This window comes from Lissotriton helveticus, chromosome 5_1, assembly GCF_964261635.1.
Source record: "Lissotriton helveticus chromosome 5_1, aLisHel1.1, whole genome shotgun sequence".
In the NCBI taxonomy this organism is placed as follows: domain Eukaryota; kingdom Metazoa; phylum Chordata; class Amphibia; order Caudata; family Salamandridae; genus Lissotriton; species Lissotriton helveticus.
The window spans coordinates 348,957,930-348,975,869 of NC_136065.1; positions in this window are offsets into that span (position 1 = coordinate 348,957,930).

The following is a 17,940-nucleotide window of genomic DNA, read 5'->3' on the forward strand; positions in this document are numbered from 1 at the left end:
GCATGATGATGATGAAATTGGTATTTAATATAACTGTAAAAATTATCCATAGTTGGATCTTCATAGGTCTTTCTTTTAAAATGTTTCTATGTATTTTATCTTTATAGGTACTGTGATGAATTTGTGTGACAATGAATATGGAGTCAATCAGATTTGAATGCTGGAGATCATGCGGCCGCATATCTTATACAGTCAGTTTTGAACTTTCCAAAGGATGTGCCAACGAGCTATTTTATTGTTCAGGGCAGATATAGATAATTTATGCCCACTGGGGCTTGGACTTGGGTGAATAAATTTGTAAATAATTACAGATGGAATATGGAGAAATATGCTGCAATAATAGCCTTTATGACCATGAGCGCTATGATTTCAACTTTCTCTAACACATCTGTGCAAACTATGAAGGACTATGGAATCACGTGCCCACTTGGGCCGAACATAGCAAAACGGTCGTAGCCCTCAGGGGTAAAACTGTGTGCCCACTTGGGCGGAATGAACTAGAATCACCATAGCCAACTGGGGCAAAATTCTCCAAATGATGAACAGATGCTCTGTAAATGTCCTTAAAATCGACGTAAAATTACAATAGCTCGGTTATTTTGCTTGAAAGCAGAGGTACACTAACATCGATATATATAAATTGTGATTAATTTCAATTCTGTGACAATATCTCAGACACAGTGACACCGACTGTAAATACGTTAATATTGGTGGCATAGCGTCATTAACTCAATTCGTATTTGAATGTAAATTGATGACATGGTATATTACACGTTGACTCTACCAAAATGTCCGCTATAACCAGTACCGAATCTTACACATTGGGGTGATAGTCCTCTTTCTAAGTTATTTGAAAGAGTAAAAGGACAATTGTTTGGTGGCAATTTGTAAACGTGATCAAGCTGTAATGCGAAACGCGTTGTTTTCCTGCTGATTAAACATTACGTGCACAGCAACTTTCGAGTGTCGGAGATGTCTGTTCGATTGAATGGAGTACTTTGGAGAATACAGTGGGTGACCGGGAGCCCTACTCCGACCCACCCGTGAGCGTGACTGGTGATATACCGGAACTTTGGTTTCTTTCATATATATATATATATATATATATATATATATATATATATATATATATATATATATATATCCCAAGCTTCTCCCTTTCAAAGAGAATTAGCCGCACACCACAACGTTTTCTCATTTATTTTGATAACGGCACAGCATCGGCAAAGTCCTGACATGTTTCGGTCTCCATTGACCTTTTTCGAAGGAACGCCGTTGACATCATGATGCTGAGCAGGAAAACGGCAAGTCGATTGCACAATTTATTTATAGGTCTTTGCCCTCTAGTGGACACCCTCTGTAGGTTTGACATGTTGCATGCTGGTACTTGCGGTTTTAGCTGCCCCTTACTTTTAATCCCTCCAGTGGGTGATGTCTTAAAATTGTTTCTCATGGCTGTTGCAGTTTATAACGTTGTGTCTCCATAGTATGTTTTCAAATAACTGCTGAGACCCATGCCGAAGTTGGTCTTCGGCGGCTGCCTGTTGCCCTTATCGCTTTCACGAGCTTCCAACATGGTTTATTGTCGGGCAAGCACGACGCTCTTGCTGGTGGTGCGTCGCATTACGGCAGAACCAAGCCTTTGAATATGTCCCAAGCTTCTCCCTTTCAAAGAGAACTAGCCGCACACCACAACATTCTGTCATTTATTTTGATAACGGCACAGCATCGGCAAAGTCCTAACATGTTTCGGTCTCCATTGACTTTTTTCGAAGAAACGCCGTTGACATCATGATGCTGAGCAGGGAACTGGCAAGTCGATTGCACAAATCATTTATAGGTCTTGGCCCTCTAGTGGACACCCTCAGTGGGTTTGACATGTTACATGCTGGTACTTGTGGTTTTAGCTGCCCCTTACTTTTAATCCCTCCAGTGGGTGATGTCTTAAAATTGTTTCTCATGGCTGTTGCAGTTTATAACGTTGTGTCTCCATAGTATGTTTTCAAATAACTGCTGAGACCCATGCCGAAGTTGGTCTTCGGCGGCGACCTGTTGCCCTTATCGCTTTCACGAGCTTCCAACATGGTTTATTGTCGGGCAAGCACGACGCTCTTGCTGGTGGTGCGTCGCATTACGGCAGAACCAAGCCTTTGAATATGTCCCAAGCTTCTCCCTTTCAAAGAGAACTAGCCGCACACCACAACGTTCTGTCATTTATTTTGATAACGGCAAAGCATCGGCAAAGTCCTGACATGTTTCGGTCTCCATTGACCTTTTTCGAAGAAACGCCCTTGACATCATGATGCTGAGCAGGAAACTGGCAAGTCGATTGCACAAATCATTTATAGGTCTTGGCCCTCTAGTGGACACCCTCGGTGGGTTTGACATGTTGCATGCTGGTACTTGCGGTTTTAGCTGCCCCTTGCTTTTAATCCCTCCAGTGGGTGATGTCCTAAAATTGTTTCTCATGGCTGTTGCATTTTATAACGTTGTGTCTCCATAGTATGTTTTCAAATAACTGCTGAGACCCATGCTGAAGTTGGTCTTCGGCGGCTGCCTGATGCCCTTATTGCTTTCACAAGCTTCCAACATGGTTCATTGTCAGGCAAGGACGGCGCTCTTGCTGGTGGTGCGTCGCATTACGGCAGAACGAAGCCGTTAAATATGTCCCAAGCTTCTCCCTTTCAAAGAGAATTAGCCGCACACCACAACGTTTTCTCATTTATTTTGATAACGCACAGCATCGGCAAAGTCCTGATATGTTTCGGTCTCCATTGACCTTTTTCGAAGAAACGCCCTTGACATCATGATGCTGAGCAGGAAACTGGCAAGTCGATTACACAAATCATTTATAGGTCTTGGCCCTCTAGTGGACACCCTCGGTGGGTTTGACATGTGGCATGCTGGTACTTGCGGTTTTAGCTGCCCCTTGCTTTTTAATCCCTCCAGTGGGTGATGTCCTAAAATTGTTTCTCATGGCTGTTGCATTTTATAACGTTGTGTCTCCATAGTATGTTATCAAATAACTGCTGAGACCCATGCTGAAGTTGGTCTTCGGCGGCTGCCTGATGCCCTTATCGCTTTCACGAGCTTCCAACATGGTTCATTGTCGGGCAAGCACGGCGCTCTTGCTGGTGGTGCGTCGCATTATGGCAGAACGAAGCCTTTAAATATGTCCCAAGCTTCTCCCTTTCAAAGAGAATTAGCCGCACACCACAACGTTTTCTCATTTATTTTGATAACGGCACAGCATCGGCAAAGTCCTGACATGTTTCGGTCACCATTGACCTTTTTCGAAGGAACGCCGTTGACATCATGATGCTGAGCAGGAAACCGGCAAGTCGATTGCATAATTTATTTATAGGTCTTGGCACTCTAGTGGACACCCTCGGTGGGTTTGACATGTTGCATGGTGGTACTTGCGGTTTTAGCTGCCCCTTGCTTTTAATCCCTCCAGTGGGTGATGTCTTAAAATTGTTTCTCATGGCTGTTGCAGTTTATAACGTTGTGTCTCCATAGTATGTTTTCAAATAACTGCTGAGACCCATGCCGAAGTTGGTCTTCGGCGGCTGCCTGTTGCCCTTATCGCTTTCACGAGCTTCCAACATGGTTCATTGTCGGGCAAGCACGGTGTCTTGCTGGTGGTGCATCGCATTACGGCAGAACCAAGCCGTTGAATATGTCCCAAGCTTCTCCCTTTCAAAGAGAATTAGCCGCACACCACAACGTTTTCTCATTTATTTTGATATATATATATATATAATTATTTTTTGCATCCAGCCGGTGTTTTGTCTGGTTGGCTGGTACTGGCTAGCTTTTCTAAAATTGGGACATGGTGCGACAAGGAGGGGTTGGTTTGGTAGTGATTCACTCATGTGCTAAGTGGGAGCCAGACTTTTGTGTATTGTCAATTTCCCCATAGGATACCTATTTCCAGATAGGCCGAAATCTTGCCGTATTTTCCCAATAAGAGTTTTATTTCTTGAAAATCTATTTTACGTGGATATCACAAACATCTGTCATGGATCACGCGCTCCTGCACTTACATTGCCCATTGCTCCTCTCATATGGGTTTGAGTGCAACATCAGGTCGACTGACTTTTCAGAGGCAGGTTTTCAGAAATTCAGAAAATTCCACTAAAGGTAAGTCTGGCATATCACTACCGCTACACGAATCCACCCGGCTTTCTAGACCCACTGGAATCTCCGAAATCTTTTGTTTTCTATTTGGGAAAATCTCTTATCTTATTCACTGTTACACAACGATACAGGCCTCTCGGAGACGCAACTCCGTCAGGAAATCTCCAGTTTGGAGAATCAGCTGTTAGGTTCTTGACTGATATGTCGTTTTTCATATGTTGAAAGACTGAGAGCATATGGTTGACGCACTGTGTGATCTTCCTTGGGCCTGCCTAAACAAGAAAACCTGCCAAGCTGTCTCCAGTCATAAAACCAAAATAAGCACCAATATTGTCTCCAGGGCATTGGTTACCCGCAATAAATTACTGGCAATGGAATCAGATGCTCGGAATAGTAACACCAGCAGCTCGAGAAATAAAATTTGTGTCATCCTGAGTCAATCACTCCATCTCTATGTTCCTATGTGTGTTTAAGTGTTCCAAAATTATGTAAACAAGCATTATGTGCATGGTAAAAACTCGGACATTTAACATAGCGAAAGTGGAAGCATTCCCGAGTTTTACTCATGAAGTAATGATGAAGTAGACAGACAGTGAAGATGCTTGTAGTTGTAGATACGTCGTACCTTCCTTTCATAAATTCCAGTTGCTGACTTCCTGTTCCAAGCCTATCACCCTGGGGACGAGTTAATTCTCTCTAGTGGGAATGATGGAAATAGAATACCGCTGTCTGTCTTGGCCCCAGGGACGCACCATAGACACTAGATGACTACTGCGCCCAAGTGACTGTCGACAACAGCTACGTGACGTGTTTCCAGCACTGTCCAGGGAGTGGGCGGTCCCCGCTCTGTAAATGCAGGAAGTTACACTTCGGCGCCTGTGTCTGGCGCTGTCCGTGGTGCTGAAACAAATACCGTTGAAGTAGGTTCGTGTTGTCCTTCATGGAAATGTTAATTTTGTAGATTTTACTTTTGCAATCGGTTCCTCACGACAGAGTTTCTATGCTGTTTTTGTTGCATTCCTATATGTTTTTGTCTTATAAAATCTTTTGTTCTGCGCAGGGATCAGCTATACGGAATAAATATCACAGCGGGCAGTCCACCTCTGCTGCAGTGATACCAAACTGGTAATTGCCCTCACTGTAGTGACATTGTCCTTGGAGTAGTGGCATCACACCAGGATAAGCTGGCAATGCATTGACATCATCCTGGCAGCAGCCTAAGCAGTAGTAACTGCACACTAGAAACTGTCTTTACTGTAGTGAAATCAAACAGGCTCCTGGCCTGATTTTAATGATGTCATACTGGGATCTGAGCAGCAGTTACTGCAGTGATGTCACACTGGAAGCTGGGCAATCGTTACTGTAGTGACGTCACATTGGGAGATGAGCAGCAATTACTACAGTGATGTCATACTGAAAGCTTAGCAGCAGTTACTGAATGGATGACATACTGTGAGCTGAGCAGCAATTACTGCAATGATGTCACAATGGGAAGCTCAGCTGCAGTTACTGCATCAATGTCATACTGAGAGCTTAGCAGCAGCTAATGCAGTGATGTCACACTGGGAGCTGAGCAGCAGTTATTGCAATTATGTCATACTGGAAGCTACCTAGCAGTTACTAGTGATGTTATACTGGGAGCAGCGCAGCAGTTACTGCAATGATGTCACAATTGCAAGCTGAGCAGTGATGTCATACTGGGAGCTGAGCAGCCGTTGCTGCAGTGATGTCACAATGGGTTCTGAGCAGCAGTTACTGCAGTGATGTCACACTGGGAGCTGAGCAGCAGTTACTGCAGTGGTATAACACTGGGAGCCGAGCAGCAGTTACTGCAATGATGCAACAATGGCAAGCTGAGCTGCAGTTAATACACTGATGTCACAATGGGTTCTGAGCAGCAGTTACTGCAGTGGTATCACACTGGTAGCTGAGCAGCAGTTACTGCAATGATGCAACAATGGCAAGCTGAGCTGCAGTTACTGCACTGATGTCACACTGGAAGCTGAGCAGCACCTCTTGCAGTGATGTCATACTGGGAGCTGAGAAGAAGTTGCTGCAGTGATGACACAATGGGAGCTGAGCAGCAGTTACTGCAGTGATGTCACACTGGGAGCTGAGCAGCAGTTACTGCATTGGTGTCACACTGGGAGCTGAGCAGCAGTTACTGCAATGATGCAACAATGGCAAGCTGAGCTGCAGTTACTGCACTGATGTCACAATGGGTTCTGAGCAGCAGTTACTGCAGTGGTATCACACTGGGAGCCGAGCAGCAGTTACTGCAATGATGCAACAATGGCAAGCTGAGCTGCAGTTACTGCACTGATGTCACACTGGAAGCTTAGCAGCACCTCTTGCAGTGATGTCATACTGGGAGCTGAGCAGATGTTGCTGCAGTGATATCACAATGGGAGCTGAGCAGCAGTTACTGCAGTGATGCCACACTGGGAGCTGAGCAGCAGTTACTGCAGTGGTGTCACACTGGGAGCTGAGCAGCAGTTACTGCAATGATGCAACAATGGCAAGCTGAGCTGCAGTTAATGCACTGATGTCACAATGGGTTCTGAGCAGCAGTTACTGAAGTGGTATCACACTGGGAGCTGAGCAGCAGTTACTGAAATGATGCAACAATGGCAAGCTGAGCTGCAGTTACTGCACTGATGTCACACTGGAAGCTGAGCAGCACCTCTTGCAGTGATGTCATACTGGGAGCTGTGCAGACGTTGCTGCAGTGATATCACAATGGGAGCTGAGCAGCAGTTACTGCAGTGATGTCATACTGGGAGCTGAGCAGCAGTTACTGCAGTGATGTCACACTGGGAGCTGAGCAGCAGTTACTGCAGTGGTGTCACACTGGGAGCAGAGCAGCAGTTACTGCAATGATGCAACAATGGCAAGCTGAGCTGCAGTTAACGCACTGATGTCACAATGGGTTCTGAGCAGCAGTTACTGCAGTGGTATCACACTGGGAGCTGAGCAGCAGTTACTGCAATGATGCAACAATGGCAAGCTGAGCTGTAGTTACTGCACTGATGTCACACTGGAAGCTGAGCAGCACCTCTTGCAGTGATGTCATACTGGGAGCTGAGCAGACGTTGCTGCAGTGATATCACAATGGGAGCTGAGCAGCAGTTACTGCAGTGATGTCACACTGGGAGCTGAACAGCAGTTACTGCAGTGGTGTCACACTGGGAGCTGAGCAGCAGTTATTGCAATTATGTCCTACTGGAAGCTAACTAGCAGTTACTAGTGATGTTATACTGGAAGCTGAGCAGCAGTTACTGCAATGATGTCACACTGGGAGCTGAGCAGCAGTTACTGCAGTGGTGTCACACTGGGAGCTGATCAGCACCTGCTGCAGTAATGTCATACTGGGAGCTGAGCAGCCGTTGCTGCAGTGATGTCTCAATGGGAGCTGAGCAGCAGCTACTGCAGTGGTGTCACACTGGGAGCTGAACAGCAGTTATTGCACTGATGTCATATTGAGAGTTGAGAGCACCTGCTGCAGTGATGTCACACTGGGAGCTGAGCAGCACCTGCTGCAGTGGTGTCACACTGAGAGCTGAGCAGCAGTTACTGCAGTGATATCACACCTACAGAGATGAGTGTACTGTAATTACATCATAATTAGAGTTGGCTTTACATTGACAGCACCCTGGAAGCTGTCCTTTATACGATATTTGCACAGTGACATCTACCTTTATTTTGAGAACTCACACTGGCTGGTATGGGGGTTTGGGGGTCTGGGGTATCCTCATAGAGGTATTCCAGAAAGGCGAGAGCGTGTAACTTGTAAGCTTTACTATTGTGGATGTTGAGTGTTTAGCAAGTTGTCTCCGCTTGCTGTTTCACAATGGAGAGTCAGGTCTTATGGCCATGCCTTCTTAGCAGTGACGCCATTAGGGTGGCCAATTGGCATGGTTGCAAATTCAAGATGGTGAGTGTAAAAATTCAGGACAAAGGGTCAACATTCAGGACAAAAAATCAGGACAGAAGGTCAAAATTCAGGACAAAACACAGGTACAAAAGGTACGTTTTCCATACACATCAGAGGAGGTTACACATTAGTGTATAATTAAGCCCATCCTTATCCAAACATATTCAACCATTTGCAAATCTATCCATCATGTATCCTTCCATCCATCATTTCACCCATCCATCCCTCCATCCACCCTTTCACGCATCCATCCATTTACCCTTTCACCCTATCAATTGGTACACTCATCCATCCACTCTTCCACCCATCTATCCATTCACTCACTCATCCATCCAGTCTTTAGCATTTCACCTATCCAGCCATTCTTTCACTTACTCATCCATCCACCCAGTCACTCATCCTTCCACCTATTCACCCTTTCAGTCATACATACATCCTGCCTTTCTCTCTCCATCAACACTTTCACTTAGCTATCCTTCCTTCCACCCATCCAACTACTCATCCACTCATGAATCCATCCATTGACCCTATCACTCATCGATCCTTTCTCACACCCATCTACCTTTTCACTCCTTCACTCATCTATCCATCCTTTTGTCCACCTACCCTCCCTTTCACTCACTCATGCATCCTTATATCCACCCTTTCACTCATCTGTCCATCCAGTCACCCTTTGACTTATCAATTCATCAATCCAACAATCATTTCACTCATCCATCCACCCATTCACTCACCCATCATCCACCCATTCACTCGCCCATCATCCACCCTTTCACTCATCCATCCATCCTTTCACTCATCCATCCACCCATACATCCATGTATCTGTGCTCTCACCTAACCTTCCACTCACTCATCCATCCATCATTTCTCTCATTATCCATCCATTCACCCTTGCATTCATCCATTCACCCTTTCACTAATCTATCCAGCCATCCACCCATCCCTTCACTTACTCACTCGCCCACCTTTTCATATTAATTATGAGCTGAGCCTTTGTCTGCAGAGTTGCAGATAGAAGAGGCCCATCAAGTATTTCATCCTTGCCGTAGTTCCTAAAGCAAGGGGTGGGGGTAGGGTTCACTATGCCCTTACACGTAGGCAATCTGAAAAAGTGGAAGTCATGAATCATGCTTGTTGCACAGTGCTAGGCTATGAGGTGACTGTGATATGGTGTTGTTTCCAGGGCTTTAAGTGGGATGAAAAAACTGGGAGGCCTCTCCAAAGGGGTGTTCAATGTAATTAAGGGCGTGGCTTAAAACGCCTAAGCTAAAAATCTGTGCTTAGTATAGTGTACCGCCAGACTGCTATTTTGCCTCTTCCGTCAATGTATCCAGATATATAACACAACCAGTAACGTTACACCTGCAACAAGCTAGAACTATTGGCTTTAACAATGGTTGTTAGTTGCATAAAACAAAAAAGCAGCAACCATGGCTTCCTTGAATATAATTTTGAAAATGCATCATTTCTAAAATGACGAGACTGTGAAAGAACTCTAGCCCCTTCTTCTTACCTTCTTTCACAAGCGTCTTTTCTTGAACTGGAGTCTCACGTAGCAGCAGGGCGCTTTTGCACATTTCTTCTGTCTGGCTGAATGCCCTGCCCTAGACCGAGGCTGGGGAAGGCCCACCACATGTTTTGCAGCCCAGACTGCCCCATTGTCATTCTGTATGTGGCAATCAGCCACATACAGAATGAGAATGGGCGCATGGGGCTGCACTTGTGCTCCAAGGAGGAGTGCGAGGTGGCCCTATCAGGGGGCTGAGGCTTCAAGCAGGGAAACAGTGCTCTTCCCTGCAATGCCTAAAATTACGGACAAAAGGCGTCCGTAAAAAGGATCCTCACGGACAATGGACATGGGATCCAAATTACGGACCGTCCGTGAAATTTACGGACGGTTGGTCACCCTAGTCGTGATGTGGAGGCCAAGGATCTTGTGCTCCTCCACATGACCTCGGTGTTTGCATGTCAGAGGTTTTCTAGTGTATTGTTTGTGGCTCTTCGTCTGAGGTGCATTATTCATAGTCTAGGTTCTAATGCAAACATGTCACCTGGGGGTCTTGTTTCCTGGTACCCTTGTAGTAGGAGCAGGCCTCAATCTTGCATTGTGTCTGTTGTTTCTGTGCAACATTCCTGTATTGTTGTGTCTTTTCTTTCTCAGCCAGTGTCAGTTGTGAGAGGAGATCATCCGTCCCAGTGTTCTCTTCACCCTTGTGTTTCCTGCATCATTGGACGGATTCTGGATCATTCTAAATCACCCAGCGGAGAACCTCCGCTGTGCCTAAAACAAAAAATAATAATGTGTCCCTGTGTAACACAACTGGTGCTCATGTAAACCGCTCTGATACCCAATATCTTCAGGTCTAGTTTGCGCTATATGAAACTTAAAAAAAATATATATATGTACATTACAAAAGCAGACTGATCGCAAAGTTCCAAAATGCTAAGTACTTTGCCAACCAATATCCAGTAACATACCAATACATACTGGAGTGACAGCACACTGGGAACTGCCTTTATTGCAATGACATCACATTGAGAGCTGCTCTTTCTGAACTATCACACTGCAGCTGTTATTGTTAAAGTGATACCACACTTGGAGCTGCTATTATTATAATAATGATAACAACAATAATAATCCATATTTCTAAAGCGCAAACATATCGCTCCTTGAGGTTTCAAGGTGCTGGATGCCATCGGGGAGATTAAGGGAGCAATTGGCCAGAGTCACATGATGGTGAGCTGAGGGATCGAACCGCGAGCCGTGCGCTATAGAATCAGCTGCTCTGGCCGCTGCGCCACACCTTTCACTATTGCTGCAGTGACATCACGTGGGAGATTCCAATAATATGTGACAATTCACCTGGGCTTGCTTTAGTGGAATACCATCAGTTCACTAATTCTTACTCTAGTGACATCATACTGAAAAGTGTTCTTAATGCCCTCATTGGTTGACAGAGGTGATCGACTAAGAAGTAAATGGTCACCTCTTCAGTGTACTGTAGCGTTTCACTGGTCCTAGTAGAAGGATGCGCCGGAGAGTAGTAATGGTGGACTGCGCAGGAGAAGGAGCTGACAGTGGCACTGTGGACCCAGGCCCTGATTTGGAGTTTGGCGGTCAGGCTACTCCATCACAAACATGGCAGATATCCTGTCCAAGTGCGATAGGATATAATGCAATTATAATACGGCGGACAGGCTATCTGACATATTTGTGACAGAGGAACCCATCCACTAAACTGTAAAGCAGGTACCTACAGAGTTTAAGCAAGCATGAATTATTTCACATTGCATGTGCCACTTGCATAGCAGGTTTTTTGCTATTCGCATGTAGGAAGAAGCTCCCATTGATGAGACCTCTGTTGTTCCCTTTTTTTATAAAGTGATGATGTAATGACATCTTACGGAATACATATTCTGTAAGATGTCATTACATCCCCTCTTTACAAAAAAAGGGAGCAAGTTCACAGATTGTGGAGTACTCCTGGACAGTAACACCTCACTAGTTTTCCTTGGATATCTAGGTCACAGAGGTGTTCATAGAAGAGAACATTCTCTGCCCTTAGATGCATTATTGTATTCTGGAAAGATCACATTGACTTTTCTTGGTTGTCTTTGGATGTGGGTGATTTTTAATGAAAACCTCATCCGCTGGACACACTAGCACATGTCTTTATTTTTAGTTCTGGCATTAGCCAAAGCCTCTTGATTTTAATAACATTATATATGTAATATACTACCTTATTGGGTATTTCAGCCATCCCACTTCATCCTTTGGTCTGTTTTTGTGCCATTCACATTTTTCCTGTGTCCACTACAGCATTAAACATTGAGCAGTGGTTCAGCCCACGTAAATTATTAGCTAACTTCACTGTGAGTGATGGCATTCTGCCCTTTCACAAGAAGCACATACATGGACAAAGTAATTCCCTTCATTGCCAGTTGCTACTACAGCAATGTGGGCTTTTTGAGAACAAAAGAATGTTGCTTTTAGCCAATGTTTTTTTTGATTGATGAGGACTCAGCAAGTGCTCCAATAATAAACTTTTATAAAGTAAAGCAAACTAAGCATTGCAAAAGCCAAAAGGCTGAAAGCCAGTGCCAGACCTATGTGCTTTGTCAATGCTTGCTTCTTTTACAGATCTTGTTAGTTTTATCTTGTAAAGCATCATTGTATGCTGGGCTAGCACTGACTACCTCCCTGAGTAACATATTCCCAGATCACCAAATGAGTTAAGAAATAATATTTTCATGATTGTGCTAATTTGTTAATTATTGTGAGCTAGGAAAAACATTTTGACAAAGCTTGGGGGCCTTTTCTCAAAGAAATGAAGTCAGACATTGATATTTATTGGTGCCTTTCAAATTCATCAGAATAAATATATGCAATATATAGCAAGTGAAGTGAGCCAGCAACACACTTCAAGAGTGGTTTGATGGTTTATCTTAAACATATATTAAAAAAATAATGTTCTGTGTTATTTTTACTTTCACAATATCAAGGATGTAAACTAAATTATCAAGGGAGGAGAATGTACAGCGAGCTAAAGTATCTAAGGAGCTTTAGCTAGATTGAGAGACATTCCTACAAACTACCTTTCATTTCCATACAATACCATAGTTAACAATCGAAATGGGATTCAGTTTTCTTTTGAAAATTGCATTTTGCCAAGGACCCTGCTAAAACACTATTGGTTGTGAGACTTTTATGAAGTAGCTGGAGCAGTGATTCATGTAGAATAAAGAAGAGAAGGAGTTCTTAGTTTTTCTTAGTAGTCTTCTGCTGATACTGACGAATGGTGACAATGCTGTCTAATTTTGATTGAATTGTTTACCTCTTTCTTCCACCCCTTCCACTTCATGTCTCTTTATCTCACTCTCTTTCATCTGTGCTTTCTCCCTTTTGTTACCATTTCCTAAATGTTGCTTTCTTCTCCTTTATCTCTTTTCTATCTTACTTTCTGTTTTGATGATGAAAACTAAGCCCCAATCAGTGTAAACAAGTGCCAGTGCCCACCACCTGCAACCACTGGCACAAATATAGCACCAGACTGACACATTCTCCGTCCTCCCCTTTGCCAAAACCTCCCTGGACATTTCTTCTCCCTTCCACCCCCACCTGCTAAGGATGTCCAGCCTCATACCATATGGAGAATATAAACATAAGCCCCTTGATGACTCTTCAACACATTTCCAGGACCCATTGCTTTTTTTCCTAATAGTTCTTATTGCAATTTAATAAGGCAATAATAATACAAATAACATTTGTGTGTATAAGTATGTAATAAAAGAATTGTAAATAAAATATGAAAACATAGGTTCAGTAAAATAAATTTTTTCATTTTATAGAAAAGAATAATAGAAAGAAAGTAGGAAGAAGAAAGAGCAGAAAGGGAGAGATAGTGAGAAGATGAGAAGGGAGGAGTATAATATTAAGATAATGACTGCAAGGAAAGAAAAGTAGTTAAAGGAAACTAGTATAGATCAGATTTAATCTTTTTATTTAAAGTTAAAGAAGAGACAGTATGTACTCTATCTTTGGCACATATAAAATTCCGCCATGTAAATACAGACAATTTAGAAAAATCTTTTCAACAAGAAAGTATAACTTTAAAAGCAAGTGCAATAAAAAGATCCAACAATAAAGGTTTGGTGGGTAAATGATCAAAACTAGGAGATAAGAAGCCTAAGAAAACATTCTGCAATATAGGAGGTACAGTACTGTAAACAATCTTTAAGCATTTCGACCAAAAACTTTGAACATGGCAACAAGTGTAAATCATGGGTATTAAAGTCCCGCAGGGTTCGGCGTTGAGCCCCACGCTCTTCAACCTCTACGTTCAACCTTTGGCGGAGGTGGCGAAGAGTTGGGGTCTCACTATGGTATCATACGCCGATGATACCCAGTTGGCGGGGGCTCTCAATGGGGGCTCTGACCAACTGGCACCGAACTTTGCGGATGGTTTGAGGGCTGTTGCTAGTTGGCTTACTGCCAACTGTTCACAACTTAACGCCCTCAAAACTGAGGTGATGGTATTGGGGAAACATCCTGATCTGTGGGGTGCTAGCTTGTGGCCTACTGAGTTGGGACCTCCTCCAACACCTGTTCCAGAACAAAAAAATCTCGGCGTCTGGTTGGATTCTAAATTGACCTTCTCGTTCCACACTAAGAAGGTAGCATCCACGTGCTTTGGCATTCTGCGCGGTTTGAGGCCTATCCTCAAATTTTTTGATGCCCCCACCCGCCAGATGGTGATACAAGCTAGCGTATTATCGAGGCTCGATTACGCGAGCTCACTGTTTGTGGGTGCCAACCAGGCGGAAGTCCTACGACTCCAACGGGTTCAGAATGCGGCAGCTAGGGCCCTAGTGGGCTTGCCACGCTTTTGCTCAGCCCGTAGTACCATATTCAAACTGCATTGGCTGCCTGTAATGAGACGCATAGAGTTTAAAACCCTCTGTTTTGCGTTTAAAATTCTTAAAACTGACACTCCCACCATTCTCCAGCACCTCTTGACTTCATACACCCCTTTGCGCAGCCTCCGTTCTGCCGGCCAAAATTTGGCACTTGTTCCTCGGTTTCAAAAATGTAGACTGGGTGGCCGATCGTTTGCGGTTTTGGCCTCCAAATTGTGGAACGCACTCCCCCTCTACATACGTTCTTTAGAAGACCTTTTTTTATTCAGGAAAGCTGTTAAGACCTATCTTTTTCCTTTATCTTATTAATTACCCCCTACTCCTCCTGCGTTGTTGGTTATGTTACCGTTTTCAGATATAGCGCCGGGACGCCCCTTTGCTGGGGCAGCTGTGCACTCAAAAAATTCAATTAACATAACATAACATAACATAACAAAGAGCCACTGTATTTAGAGCAGAACAATATAAAGGTGAAGTGGATGAGGAAAATTTATCAATAGATAGCAGTGTTGCAACAGCTCTGTTGTAAAGAAAAAAAAGAGTGTCAATGTGATGCACACAGCTTTGAAGGTTGGAAATTTTTTGAGGCAAATGTCCCAGAATTCTGGAGAAAATGAGAATGATAAATCATGTTCCCATATGAACTCCAGAGGACGTTTTGTTCTAGTGGAATTACAGGATCCTAGTGACTTGTAAATGATGGCAGCATTTCTGAATAGTGTCATACACAATCTTATTCAAAGGAGTAGCAGGTGTATTTAGGTGTAGAGTCAGGAATGATTTGGTGTTTGAAAAAAAAAATCTCAATGAAGAGGAGATGATCTCATAATTCTATAGGAGTCTAGTAAATGATAAAATTATCAAAGCTCTTACAGTCATAATTGATAAGGGAAATGGGCCTATAATTCCTGCAGAATTTTGGGTCCTTGTCTTGTTTGGGAATTATGATTGCCAGGGCTTCCAAGGAGGAACCACAGGCCTTGGAATCAGAGAAACAAGAGTTAAAAAGTTCTAATAATTTAGAGGCAAAGAATGAAGAAAATGATATAATAAGTTCAATAGAGAACCCATCTGGATCAGGTAAATTTGCGTTTTTCATAGAATGAATCGCTTCCAAAATGTCTTTAAGTGTTATGTCAGTTTATAACTCAGCAAATGCACCTGGAAGAGATGGTGGACAAGAGAGGTCGTCAAAAAAGGAAGAAGATATTCCAGCATTGGATACCAATGTGGAAATATAAGGTTGGTTAATGATAGAACCAATAGTCTTATGTTCTGTTCTTATTCTAAAATAGTTAGCAAGCATTTTACCAGCGTTATTCTACCCCCACGAGACTTATATTTGAGCATAAGCAAGGTATTTCATGCATCAATAGTAGCAAGTTTGTTAAGATCAGATTTAGCTTTAAATCAAATTGTGCAACATAGATTTAGAGGAAAAGTAAGCATCTTTAGTATTAAATCGTTTTGTATTAGCAGAACACTTTCTGTGAAAATACAATACAGTGTCGCCTACAACCCAGCAGGCCGGCAAATAAATAATCAAGTCAGGAGGGCAGGCAATGATGTTAGGTACCAAGCAGGTAAGTACATAGTGTGTCGCCTACAACCCAAGCAGGGCTGGCTACATTGGTAAGAAAACCTGAGTGGGAGGCCTCACAATCCCGTGAGTGGATGCAAGCAGCGTCTGTAGCGTAGCGGTGTGTGTACATAGCAGCCTACCAAAGCTGGCCCATAACCGTGAAGTGCTATTGGGTCTGCATTTAAGAGGAAAACAAAAGAACAACGAACAAAGAACCCTCTCGCAACCACCCTCCACCCCCACCCATCCCTATCCAGTGAGCGAAATAAAGAAAAAGCAATCTGGCCTGGAAGCTAATGGATATGAGAACCGACAAGGGCCAAAAAAGAGTTCAGGGAGTGCTTCAGGGCTAGAGCGCTCTATGTGCCCACTCCCCCCTCGGGTATCAATTTCAAAATCTGGAGATAATTAGGACAGGACAATTCCCGGAACTCAGTGGAGAAAATGGAAATGAAGGGGGCCCAGATCTTTGCTGATTCCAATTTATTCCCAAGTGTCGCCATTGACAGCCTCTCCATGCATGAACGGTACCATAACTGATTCAGCCATTGCGTGTGCTCTGGCATTTTGTCTGATTTCCACCAACAACACCCGGAGCGCAGCATTCAGCGCAGCCGCCATCTTGGTACCCCTGGTAGAGATCAAGGGGAAGGTCAGGGCATTAGGCAGTCCTAAGAGTAAATAAGCCGGAAGCCTTGGAATGGTGTGTCAAATGCCCTATCTATGTCGTCAAGTATCCTCTCCCAGTATCTCGTGAGTTTTGGGCAATTCCATAGCAGGTGGAGGAGGGTGCCAGGGCTACCGCAGCTGCGCCAGCAGAGACCGTCACAGTGAGGCAGCCACCGGGCTAGGCGGGCCGGAGTCTGAAAAGTAGGCATCTTTAAGGGTCTTAATTTGTTTGAGTAGGAAGAATTATTGAGCATTTAACAGTTTTTTCCTCCTGGCAGAATAATCTATAGGAAATGCGCAAAATGAGACTTTGAAAATATCAACATTTTTGGCAATAGATATATCATTAGAATTAATAAAAAGAAAACAAATATTTTATGAAGGCAGTAGCTTCAATGAAAAATTGATCTTCAGATAAGAAAGAATTATTAAATCTCCATCGGCCAGTTTTAGAATCAATATTAGAAAAATCAAAAGAGGACAGAACTGGGACATGATTAGATTTAATAATTGAGCCAATTTCAGAAGATTGTAGAGTTTTTTTTATTTTTTTATTTTAAAGGTTTTATATAGCGCTGGCTAGACCCAGAGGTATCAGAGCGCTTTACATGAGTATAAGATCATAGTTGCAGGATACATTGTTACAAAGGTTTCACAGTTATTAGAGCATGGCAATATAATTATTTGTAAAGTCGAGAAAAACAATAAGCAACATATATGAAAGGGAAAAAGCAGGCAAGGGGAGAGATGGGGGAGGGTGGAAAGAGCGGGGGAAGTAGACAGAGAATGAAGGAGGGAGAGAGGATGGGAGGCTGAGAGACACAGCATGGAAAGAAGAGGGGGAGGGCGACGGGGACACAGACCGGTAGACGAGTCAAAGCTACGTCCAAGTCCAGTAAGCTGTCATCCTAGGGGAAGTGGAATCATTTCCCCATGTCTGTTGCGAGAGGCTCCCTTTATGCAGTGGACTCTATCAGAGGGGTCTCTGACACTCCAAGGCCTGCAAACTGGATCCTTTCCCAAAAAGGGGAGAGGGAGGGCTTTGGCAAGGGGTGCCATACCATACCGCAGCTGTGAGTGGCTCACTTGGCGCTGTGGACTCTCTCAGCAAGTTTGCTGAGACTCCAGAATATAAATATTGGATCATTCCCCAACAAAGGAAGAAGGGGTGCTTAGTCAAAGGGCACAAAGAACAG